Source organism: Mytilus trossulus, chromosome 1 (assembly GCF_036588685.1).
Source record: "Mytilus trossulus isolate FHL-02 chromosome 1, PNRI_Mtr1.1.1.hap1, whole genome shotgun sequence".
In the NCBI taxonomy this organism is placed as follows: domain Eukaryota; kingdom Metazoa; phylum Mollusca; class Bivalvia; order Mytilida; family Mytilidae; genus Mytilus; species Mytilus trossulus.
The window spans coordinates 113,373,283-113,386,839 of NC_086373.1; positions in this window are offsets into that span (position 1 = coordinate 113,373,283).

Consider the following 13,557-nt stretch of genomic DNA (forward strand, 5'->3'; position numbering starts at 1 on the left):
CAAAGACTTACATTTTGTGTAGTTGGACAAATAAAGGGATACTTCAGTAAAAACTAGGGTCAATGTCTTGCAACTGCAACTCTTACCCTTCCGGAGCACCTGAGATCACCCATAGTTTTTGGTAGGGTTCGTGTTGTTTATTCTTTAGTTTTCTATGTTGTGTCGTGTGTACTATTGTTTGTCTGTTTGTCTTTTTTATTTTAAGCCATGGTGTTGTCAGTTTTTTTTTGTTTTTTTAGATTTTATGAGTTTGACTGTTCCTTTGGTATCTTTCGTCCCTCTTTTTATGTGTCTTCAGTCCCAATGAGTGATACGAGTGTGAGAGAGATGGTGCCTAATATATCATTAAGTGGAGGGCAAAGTTTTGTGCATTGTCAGTTTAAGAAAGGCAGTTGTAAGGCAGCTGGTAGGTGTAAATGTAGAAGAATGAAAGTTTTTTTTGCAATTCAAAGGTGCCACATGTCTCTGTTTTGAAGCAACAAGTAAAACAACTTGTTTCTAAAATATATGAAAATGAAGTATGTTATGCATGCTGTAAATAATGCACCTTCTTTTGCATTTGATTATTGTTCATTATTATTTTCAATCGTGAATGTATATTCTGCTTTATTATTATTCTAAAATTTTGTACAGGTTTAGACCATTTTTAAGTAATATTTTGTACATGTTGTAACATGTACGAGGTACTTTTTTACATGTTATATTTTGTATTTTGGCATTGTTCAAATTATAACATGTACAATATGTTTGTACATCTTATAACCTGTACAAAATTGCAACTTGTACACGACATTTATATAAACAATAGTGGATGGATGTAAATGACGTATATATATACATAATAACTTTTTTTTAACTCTTTTCAGACTTCGGCCTGGTGGTTCAGAGATAATTGGTTGAAATAAACTTGTATTATTGTCATTTTGTTTATTTTCTTTGGTTACATCTTCTGACATCAGACTCGGACTTCTCTTGAACTGAATTTTAATGCGCGTATTGTTATGCTTTTACTTTCTACATTGGCTAGAGGGATAGGGGGGGGGTTGAGATCTCACAAACATGTTTAACCCTGCCGCATTTTTGCGCCTGTCCCAAGTCAGGAGCCTCTGGCCTTTGTTAGTCTTGTATTGTTTTAATTTCAGTTTCTTGTGTTCAATTTGGAAATTAGTATGGCGTTCATTATCACTGAACTAGTATATATTTGTTTAGGGGCCATCTAAAGGACGCCTCCGGGTGCGGGAATTTCTCGCTACATTGAAGACCTGTTGGTGACCTTCTGCTGTTGTTTTTTCTATGGTCGAGTTGTTGTCTCTTTGACACATTCCCCATTTCCATTCTCAATTTTATTTGCATGTTGTATATGTGTTATTTAGAAATAACTACAATCCCATTTTTTTAAGAATCTGACCTACCGAATAAGAGTATATACAGGGTTTTAATGACATGTGCAACACGACGGGTGCCAAATGTGGAGTCAAATCTGCTTCTTAGTTTTCTTTGTGTCTCGTGTACTATTATTTGTCTGTTTGTCCTTTTCTTTTCAGTCATTGATTTAGCCCCTCTTGTATCCTTATCATTGTTAGTTGAGAAATCCTGTATACTAGTAAAAAACAATATATGTAAATAAAATAAAACATTTGTCATTGTCAATAATTGTTTTATTGTCGAAACCTTTGTCACAACTTATGTTTTTTACGACTGAGCCCAAGGATTATAACTGATTTCGGTTGCGACGATCTATTTCTGTTCTTTTTTCACGTTTGAAATCTCTTAACACGACTTATTTCCGTCGACAAAAAAGATTTTCGCACTCACGACTAGTTTCCGTTTTTTTTCACGATTGAAATCCGTTGTCACCACTGATTTCCATTGTCAAAAATGATTTTCGCATTCACAACTTATTTTTTTTCTTTGACACAATTGAAATCCGTTGTCAGAAATAATTTTCAGACTCACGACTGATTTCAATTGTCACAACTGGTATTTGATTAATTGTCCTTGCGGCGTGTTATCTTTATGTTCTAGAATGATAAGATGAACTGATTTTGATTATATAGTAGGGTTAGCGGCAGGGTTATCTAAGGAGTGGAAATGAATTTAGTTTATATACAGATTTTGTATTTCTATCATACTTTCTATGCAGGTAAATATAACAGTTTTTCTATATTTTTTAATGAATAATTAGTCGTTTCATATATTGATGCTTATCAACCATATTTTATTTTCCCTGCAGATAAATATTTTTTTTTTTTTTATTAATTACTAGTTATGACAAAATATATCCATTAAAGAACAGGATTCTACTTAATGGGGAAACAGTCATTTCTTTTGCTGATAATAGAACAGGTCTTCAATATTTATCAATGTAGGAAGAATTCTTTCAAAGACATATATACATCTTGATACAATTCCAGCTTTTTTTGCTCACCTGGCCCGAAGCTCGTCGTCGTCGTCCGTCGTTATTAGCTTTTACAAAAATCTTCTCATCTGAAACCACTAGGCCAAATTCAACCAAACTTGGAAACAATTATCATTAGGGTGTCAAGTTTAAAAAGTTGTACGATGACCCCGCCAACCAACCAAGATGGCCGCCATGGCTAAAAATAGAACATATGGATGACATGTAGATTTTGAATTATATCTCTGAAACCAAAGCATTTAGAGCTAATCTGAAAAAGGGTAATACTGTTTTGGGTCGAGTCTATCTGCCATGACATTTTGACACATCGGACAACTCATTGTTGGTTTGCTAACCCTAGATTGGTAATTTTAAGGAAATCTAGAAGTTTTTGGTTATATTTTGAATATTATTAAAAATAGAGAGAAACTGTAAACAGCAATAATGTTCAACAAAGTAAATATTTATCAAAGGTACCAGAATTATAATTCAATACGCAAGACGTGCGTTTCGTTTACATAAGACTCATCAGTCACGCTCAAATCGAAATATTTATAAACCCTAACCCTAACCCTTACAAAGATCTACACATAGGTTATATGACCACAATGGTCAATTGACCCGTTAAGGAGTAATGGTCCTATACAGTAAATGTTTCAACATATTCTTGTTAATTTTTGTAATCTTACAAAAGTCTTTTTTCTCTTAAACTACTGAGACAAATTTAACCAAACTTGTTTACATTAATTACTAGAGTATTCAGTATAAAAAAATATGTCCGATGACCCCGCCTCCAAACCAACATGACCAACATGGATACAAAAGAAGATAAGGGGGGAAAGCAGTCGTTTGGTTATATCTCTGAAACTAAAGCATTTAGAGCAAATTAGACAATGGACAAAAATGTTCATCAGGTTGAGATCCTTCTCTCCTGCAATTTAAAAACGAGTCAGTGAAAGCGTTGTTTTGTTGCTGCCCCTGAATAAGTTACTTTAAGGACAGTTTGCAGTTTTTGGTTATCTTGAATATTATTATAGATAGAGATAAACTGTATACAGCCATAATGATAAAAAAAAGTAGATCTTCAAATAATTCAAGCATTTCCAAAATGGTCAATTGACCCCATAAGGAGTTACTGACATTTTCAGTCAAATTTAACAATTTTCCGTAAATATTTGTAATTTTTACAAAAGTCTTCTCCTGAAAGAACTGAGACAAATTTAACAAAACTTGACCACACTCAGCATTAGGGTATCTAGTTTAAAAAATGTGTCTAATGACACTAACAACCAACTTCAGTGGGCAGACATGGCTAAAAATAGGGACAAAATGCAGTTTTTGACTTATATCTCTGAAAGCAAAGAAAAAGTATAACGGTTGCATTATTTTAGCATCGTATGTAAATTAAAATATCAGGTGAGCAACAAAGGCTTGTTGGAGCCGATAGTTGTTGTTTCAAAATAACGAAAAGCCAACCTTTTCGTATGTTAATGGTATAAATAAACTCATCATAGATACCAGGACTAACTTTATATATACGCCAGACGCGCGATTCGTCTACAAAAGAATCACAAGTGACGCTCGAATTCAAAAAAGTTTTAAAAAAAAAGCCAAATAAAGTATAAATGATCTTAATTTTTATCAATGACGTCGTTTGATATATATGTTGATGATGGAAGTTTATCAAGCGAAAAAATCTTTCTTTCATATATATTTAAAACATTGATGTGACGTCATTCTATTGTTTAACCTGTTCTTTATTTCAGTTATTGGACTATCATTTACCTTTAAGAAACCATTATTTCACCTTTAGCTGTCCAGTATTTTTAAGAATAACCCTCTTCTTTCTTAAAAATAATTGACAGATAAAGGTAGCCTAACTGATTCTTAAAGGCAAATGAGAGTTCAATCACTAAAATTAAAAACCTCTTAATTATCCCAATTGTTTTCATCATGTAAACAAGTAAACAAAAATACAACCAAAGAACAAATGGCAATTAAAAAAAACACATTTTATTAAAGCCACCTTCCAATAAAATAATGTTGTCACTCATCAAAACGGTTTCTTGAGGAAAACAAATGACTTTATTATTATTTTCAACACTACCTATATTTATATCACAACCATTTTTGTCATGTTCTTGGGTTGTCTCTTTTAGCATTAATTCAATAAATTGATTATGTTCGTTGTAAGTCTTGTTTTTGTTGCCTTTATGTATTTTTTTTTTTCAAAAGAATTATCCTCGTCCGTCTTTAGGTAATCAAAATTAACCTCTGGTGTTGCTCTTATTCTTTCTAACCTCATTTTCAACTACAATTAAAATGAAAAAAGCAACAAATTAATGCTTCTAAAATTTGATAGATCATGCCACAATACAATGGCCATAAACAACCTAAACCTTATCCTGTGTACAAAGTGCGAATCTAGAACTTCCTTAATAAACTAGGGGACTATAAGAATTTTGTCAGGTAACTGCGTTGATTTACAAGTTGTTGCATTTTATCTGTCAAACAAACCAATCGTGTGTCCGATTCGTACTTTGCTCGCCGTGATCGTTTTATAAAAGCTTTTTTACATGTCGGTGTCACTTAAAAAACACAAGGGACTCAATAGAGCGACACAATCTGGCAGGAAGAAAAAAACAAAAAAGAAATGCATGTTGTTATCTCTTCATTTGCTCATATTAATTATATATTCGAAATAAAATTGACTGCAGTGCACTCGATATGGTTCAACGAGAACCTGTCTCAATATGCTATTCTCTTTTTTCTCGTTCACAAGGTAAAAAATAAAACCTGAGATCGAAGAACAAGAAACTTACAGAAGGGGACTGCATTTTAAAATATAATATACATAACACTTGCCATTATTAGCTGCTTTGACTGTATCCTCTTTGTAATCCACACTAAAATAATGTATCTGAATAGATTCTGAATACACATCTGATTTTAATCTAAAGTTTTAAACAACACAAACACTAAAAATTACATCTATTTCTTCGTTTTTGCATTAAGACTATACTTTCATCACTTTATCCATTTTCAAACACAAAACGTATGTAATGGTAGTAGCGGAAACTATGTGCGAAAACTATGAGTAGTCATTGCGCACGCAAAAATGCATGTTGTTAACCATCAGCTGTACGTTCTTTTCGTCTTTTCGTCTTTTTTTTTTTTAAAGTTGAGCTACTGTTTAAAGGGGCCAACATGTAGGATGTATTTAAATGAAAGAAAGTTTATTCACAAAACAATATTCATACTTGATGAAAATAAATCTTTGCTTGCTTTTTCTTTGTTTTACCTTTGTTTGGCGACTTAAACAATGTTTTAAGTAAGATATCCAACATCAAAATGGACTGTTATCGGCTTATATCTCTTACGTCATTGATATACCAGTTCTTTTGTATTCATTGATTAAGGAGCATTCCTTTCATATATATGTTGACGATAGAAAAGGTCTTCAATGTTCATCAATGAAAGAACAATATAATTTTCATATAATCAATGAGAGAATTGTCATCCGGTATACATGGTAACGATCGAAAAGGTCTTTAATGTTCATTGTGAATGAACAGTCTTTTCATATACATGTATTTGATAGATCAGGTCAGAAATGTCTTTGACAAAGGAATAGTCTTTCATATACAAGTCAATGACGGAAAAAGGGTAAGTAGATCCTACTCCACATGTAAAATCCTAAGTATATCGAATAATTCATACTTTCGTAAACAGGTTACTTTTTGAAAATGACCATATACAATTTAACCTGTGTAATTCGACACACTGGGGACCATAAAAATATATGGGATTAAGCTGGTTGTCTGAATACTCGGCAAGGATATGCATATTTTGGGACCATGAAAATGTGTCGATTAATTCAGGATGTTGGAATACTCATGTGTCAGATTAGTAAGCAGTTTACACTGTAATTGATATTCATGTCAACACCGAAGTGCTGACTATTGGTCTGGTGATACCCTCGGAGAAGAAACGTGCACCAGCAGTGGTATTGATCCAGTGGTGTAATTATTATCAAAAGTACCAGGCTTATAATTTAATACGCCATATGCACGTTTCGTCTACATAAGACGCATCAGTGACGCGCAGATCAAAAGAGTTATAAAGCCAAACAAGTACAAAGATGAAGAGCGTTGACGACCCAAAATTCCAAAACGTTTTGTCAAATACTGCTTAGGTAATACATGCCTAGGATAAGAAAATCCTTAGTATTTCGAAAAGTTCATACTTTTGTAAACAGGAAATTTATAAAAATGACCAAAATGATAGTGAACACAGACGACAACCTTCATTTGATGTTTATGACAAAGTTACAATTGATTGATATATGGCATTCGACAGTAGGAAATCAAAAATAACGTTGCTACAAACTTAATTCTAGTGCACACAAAAATTTAGTACAAAACATTGACAAATTCATATGCATAAGAAATATCACAATGCAAAATACTATTTTTCGTAAGCAAAATTAAAGAAGTCTTCTTATTGGCTTTTGAAGTAAAATTGCGAATATAATTCATACACTGATGTTTAGTTCAACAGAAGCGTAAAATAAGTCCAATCTGGAAACAACAATGATATTAAAGGATTGAACCTACAAAGCTGCTTCACGAGTAAAAATAATTTACCCCACAGGCAATACAATATTTTCTATATAAAATCAAGATACTCCCAATCCATATTGATATATAAAACTATAATAAAAAATAATCAAAATTATTAATCCTGTCGCATCGAATGTAAATATATATAAATCTATGCACACAAATATAAAGCCAAGATACATAAAATGGTAAATCCACACCTTCCTTCACCTTAGTAGACAAAAACGGTTGTCATTCGTTATAAAGAGGAGGACGGTCGTGAAAGAAAGCGTTACGGTGGTAAATTATTTCGATTGGATCGTGAAGTGATCTTATCTCCAAAAAAACATATGCAAGGTCAATAGGTAATCACATTTAAAATGGTTCAACAATATGATCAGTATTCCAGAGAGTCAAGAGTTTTAAATATCATCGTTTTTATAAACGTACAAAAGGCAGATTGGTCTTTTACAATTTGGTGACAGAATATTTCAATACCGCGAAAAGGATCGTGTAGAATGCAGTGTTGCTTAATATTTGAAAATTCCATGATTATGCAGTCAGTTTGTTAGCCATTATCAAGGTTTTTGGAGATGTCGTCTATAAGTTCTATCAGCTGGGTTTCACATGATAGTTTCTCCCGAAACCAATGTTGGACGTCATACATGATGTTGTTGTTATTTGCATGGCAAATAAAATAGCTGATGACTATGTGCTCCATTATTTTACAATATATACAGGTAAACGATATTGCTCTGTAGTCGTTTGGTTCAAACTTTTGCCCTTTTTTATATCAGAAATAACATATAAAAAACACGTCATATAAAAAATATAATCACGGGATGGGAAGGAAATCAAAGTCTCGGCCAATAAAACGGTGAGAAAACATTACAAAACTGCTAGGCCGGTATTGATATGGAAATTCAAATCGCAAGGCTAAAAAATAACCTCTGAAAAGATGCAGAATGTAAAGTAAATGTTCAAATAAACTTATTTTGAAGGCTAAATTATTCTTCAGCTATCTAAATATTAATTTCATTAAATAATAGTTTTCATATTACAAATTTCACTAGAGCCTCTATGTGAAACTCATCTTATTGTTTTGGAACCTTACGAAAGAGATTGTCAACACGACTGTTAAATAGTTGTTCTTTGTATATGTGTGTGTCACTGTTAAAGCAATCAACGACAATTACTCCTGAATAGCAAGGGTGAAATCGTCAATATTAAACTGAATGTTTGAAGAAAAAAATAGTTGGTTTTACAATCCTTGATAGAAAGATCGTAATATAGAACATGATAGATGATACCATAAATGGACCTTAACTAACTAATACTATCCTTTAATGTTTAAAACTATTGACTGCAAAATAAACTTTACTGGTATGTTATCATTAATTACGACCAGGAATTTATATTACAGTTGCAAACGGAGCATGTCCAAACGGTTGGTTTAGTCATGGACTGTCCTGTTATTTCTATAGTAAAACAAGTGTAGACTTTGCGGATGCTATGGTGAGTATCATTAACTACATTTATAATGATATAATCAGTAAAATAAGTGTAGACTTTGGGGATGCTATGGTGAGTATCAGTAACTACAATTATAATGATATAATCAGTAAAACAAGTGTAGACTTTGGGGATGCTATGGTGAGTATCAGTAACTACATTTATAATGATATAATCAGTAAAACAAGTGTAGACTTTGGGGATGCTATGGTGAGTATCAGTAACTACATTTATAATGATGTAATCAGTAAAACAAGTGTAGACTTTGCGGATGCTATGGTAAGTATCAGTAACTACATATATAATGATATAATCAGTAAAACAAGTGTAGACTTTGCGGATGCTATGGTGAGTATCAGTAACTACATTTATAATGATATAATTAGTAAAACAAGTGTAGACTTTGCGGATGCTATGGTAAGTATCATTAACTACATATATAATGATGTAATCAGTAAAACAAGTGTAGACTTTGCGGATGCTATGGTAAGTATCAGTAACTACATTTATAATGATACAATCAGTAAAACAAGTGTAGACTTTGCGGATGCTATGGTGAGTATCAGTAACTACATTTATAATAATATAATCAGTAAAACAAGTGTAGACTTTGCGGATGCTATGGTAAGTATCAGTAACTACATATATAATGATATAATCAGTAAAACAAGTGTAGACTTTGCGGATGCTATGGTAAGTATCAGTAACTACATTTATAATGATATAATCAGTAAAACAAGTGTAGACTTTGCGGATGCTATGGTGAGTATCAGTAACTACATTTATAATGATATAATCAGTAAAACAAGTGTAGACTTTGCGGATGCTATGGTAAGTATCAGTAACTACATTTATAATGATATAATCAGTAAAACAAGTGTAGACTTTGCGGATGCTATGGTAAGTATCAGTAACTACATATATAATGATATAATCAGTAAAACAACAGTAGACTTTGCGGATGCTATGGTAAGTATCAGTAACTACATATATAATGATGTAATCAGTAAAACAAGTGTAGACTTTGCGGATGCTATGGTAAGTATCAGTAACTACATTTATAATGATATAATCAGTAAAACAAGTGTAGACTTTGCGGATGCTATGGTGAGTATCAGTAACTACATATATAATGATGTAATCAGTAAAACAAGTGTAGACTTTGCGGATGCTATGGTAAGTATCAGTAACTACATTTAACATGATACAATCAGTAAAACAAGTGTAGACTTTGCGGATGCTATGGTGAGTATCAGTAACTACATTTATAATGATATAATCAGTAAAACAAGTGTAGACTTTGCGGATGCTATGGTAAGTATCAGTAACTACATATATAATGATGTAATCAGTAAAACAAGTGTAGACTTTGCGGATGCTATGGTAAGTATCAGTAACTACATTTATAATGATATAATCAGTAAAACAAGTGTAGACTTTGCGGATGCTATGGTGAGTATCAGTAACTACATTTATAATGATATAATCAGTAAAACAAGTGTAGACTTTGCGGATGCTATGGTAAGTATCAGTAACTACATTTATAATGATATAATCAGTAAAACAAGTGTAGACTTTGCGGATGCTATGGTAAGTATCAGTAACTACATATATAATGATATAATCAGTAAAACAACAGTAGACTTTGCGGATGCTATGGTAAGTATCAGTAACTACATATATAATGATATAATCAGTAAAACAAGTGTAGACTTTGCGGATGCTATGGTAAGTATCAGTAACTACATTTATAATGATATAATCAGTAAAACAAGTGTAGACTTTGCGGATGCTATGGTAAGTATCAGTAACTACATATATAATGATATAATCAGTAAAACAACAGTAGACTTTGCGGATGCTATGGTAAGTATCAGTAACTACATATATAATGATATAATCAGTAAAACAAGTGTAGACTTTGCGGATGCTATGGTAAGTATCAGTAACTACATTTATAATGATATAATCAGTAAAACAAGTGTAGACTTTGCGGATGCTATGGTAAGTATCAGTAACTACATATATAATGATATAATCAGTAAAACAAGTGTAGACTTTGCGAATGCTATGGTAAGTATCAGTAACTACATATATAATGATATAATCAGTAAAACAAGTGTAGACTTTGCGGATGCTATGGTAAGTATCAGTAACTACATATATAATGATATAATCAGTAAAACAACAGTAGACTTTGCGGATGCTATGGTAAGTATCAGTAACTACATATATAATGATGTAATCAGTAAAACAAGTGTAGACTTTGCGGATGCTATGGTAAGTATCAGTAACTACATTTATAATGATATAATCAGTAAAACAAGTGTAGACTTTGCGGATGCTATGGTGAGTATCAGTAACTACATATATAATGATGTAATCAGTAAAACAAGTGTAGACTTTGCGGATGCTATGGTAAGTATCAGTAACTACATTTAACATGATACAATCAGTAAAACAAGTGTAGACTTTGCGGATGCTATGGTGAGTATCAGTAACTACATTTATAATGATATAATCAGTAAAACAAGTGTAGACTTTGCGGATGCTATGGTAAGTATCAGTAACTACATATATAATGATGTAATCAGTAAAACAAGTGTAGACTTTGCGGATGCTATGGTAAGTATCAGTAACTACATTTATAATGATATAATCAGTAAAACAAGTGTAGACTTTGCGGATGCTATGGTGAGTATCAGTAACTACATTTATAATGATATAATCAGTAAAACAAGTGTAGACTTTGCGGATGCTATGGTAAGTATCAGTAACTACATTTATAATGATATAATCAGTAAAACAAGTGTAGACTTTGCGGATGCTATGGTAAGTATCAGTAACTACATATATAATGATATAATCAGTAAAACAACAGTAGACTTTGCGGATGCTATGGTAAGTATCAGTAACTACATATATAATGATATAATCAGTAAAACAAGTGTAGACTTTGCGGATGCTATGGTAAGTATCAGTAACTACATTTATAATGATATAATCAGTAAAACAAGTGTAGACTTTGCGGATGCTATGGTAAGTATCAGTAACTACATATATAATGATATAATCAGTAAAACAACAGTAGACTTTGCGGATGCTATGGTAAGTATCAGTAACTACATATATAATGATATAATCAGTAAAACAAGTGTAGACTTTGCGGATGCTATGGTAAGTATCAGTAACTACATTTATAATGATATAATCAGTAAAACAAGTGTAGACTTTGCGGATGCTATGGTAAGTATCAGTAACTACATATATAATGATATAATCAGTAAAACAAGTGTAGACTTTGCGAATGCTATGGTAAGTATCAGTAACTACATATATAATGATATAATCAGTAAAACAAGTGTAGACTTTGCGGATGCTATGGTAAGTATCAGTAACTACATATATAATGATATAATCAGTAAAACAACAGTAGACTTTGCGGATGCTATGGTAAGTATCAGTAACTACATATATAATGATATAATCAGTAAAACAAGTGTAGACTTTGCGGATGCTATGGTAAGTATCAGTAACTACATTTATAATGATATAATCAGTAAAACAAGTGTAGACTTTGCGGATGCTATGGTAAGTATCAGTAACTACATATATAATGATATAATCAGTAAAACAAGTGTAGACTTTGCGAATGCTATGGTAAGTATCAGTAACTACATATATAATGATATAATCAGTAAAACAAGTGTAGACTTTGCGAATGCTATGGTGAGTATCAGTTACTACATATATAATGATATAATCAGTAAAACAAGTGTAGACTTTACGGATGCTATGGTAAGTATCAGTAACTACATATATAATGATATAATCAGTAAAACAAGTGTAGACTTTGCGGATGCTATGGTGAGTATCAGTTACTACATATATAATGATATAATCAGTAAAACAAGTGTAGACTCTGCGAATGCTATGGTGAGTATCAGTAACTACATATATAATGATATAATCAGTAAAACAAGTGTAGACTTTACGGATGCTATGGTAAGTATCAGTAACTACATATATAATGATATAATCAGATGAAGCTATATCATTGACGACTGCTGAATGGGTTGGCACAGGCATACTATGTATAAGTTGTTGATGGAATTAATTCGGAGCTGCGTATTATTTATCAATGTTAGTATTTGTTTCTCAGAAAGACATATAGCAAGTCATCATGGAACAGAAAAACATACATATTGTACACCAATGAAGATACGAGTTTCTTGAAAGATGTTCTACAAATAAACAAGGAACAGGCTGAATTACGTAAAATACAACAATTTTAGTACTTGTTTCTTGGTAAACCTTCATCAAGTACATACTGTGGATTCATTGATATTCGTTGGATACCAATTTTCGTGGATTTCGTGGGTACAGGAGAACCACGAATTCAAATGTTCAACGAAATACAAATTTTGTAAAGGAATGAGTGTAGACTTTGCAAAAACCACGAAATTAAATATCCACGAATATGTAAGTTTTCCTCAAACCACGAAAATTGGTACCCACAAAAATAAATGAATCCACAGTATGTAAATTCCCAATTTAGGTCAATCAGTGGCCATACAAAAGCACAAAATAAAGGCAACAGTAGTATACCTCTGTTCAAAACTCGTAAATCCATGGACAAAAACTACTAAATCGGGATAACAAACTAAAACTAAGGAAAACGCATTAAATATAAGAGGAGAACAACGACACAACATTAAAATATAACACACACAGAAACGGACTAAGCATTAGACAAAATCCGATGAGAATAACAAATATAACATCACCACTAAATACATGAATTTGGGATAGAAAAGTACCGTGACACGTCTTATAGTAATGTGAATTTATACTCAAACACTAGAGAAAACAAACGACCCAACGGAAACACAACGTTAAAATGTAACACACCCAGAAACGAACAAAGCAGTAGATTAATTGACCGAGCTTAACATATCTACCACTGGCCTCTGGGCAGAAGTTACATCAAGTAACGGGCTTATAAGAGAAAAAAACATATTTTACAGACCGGATGATGTTTTAAGA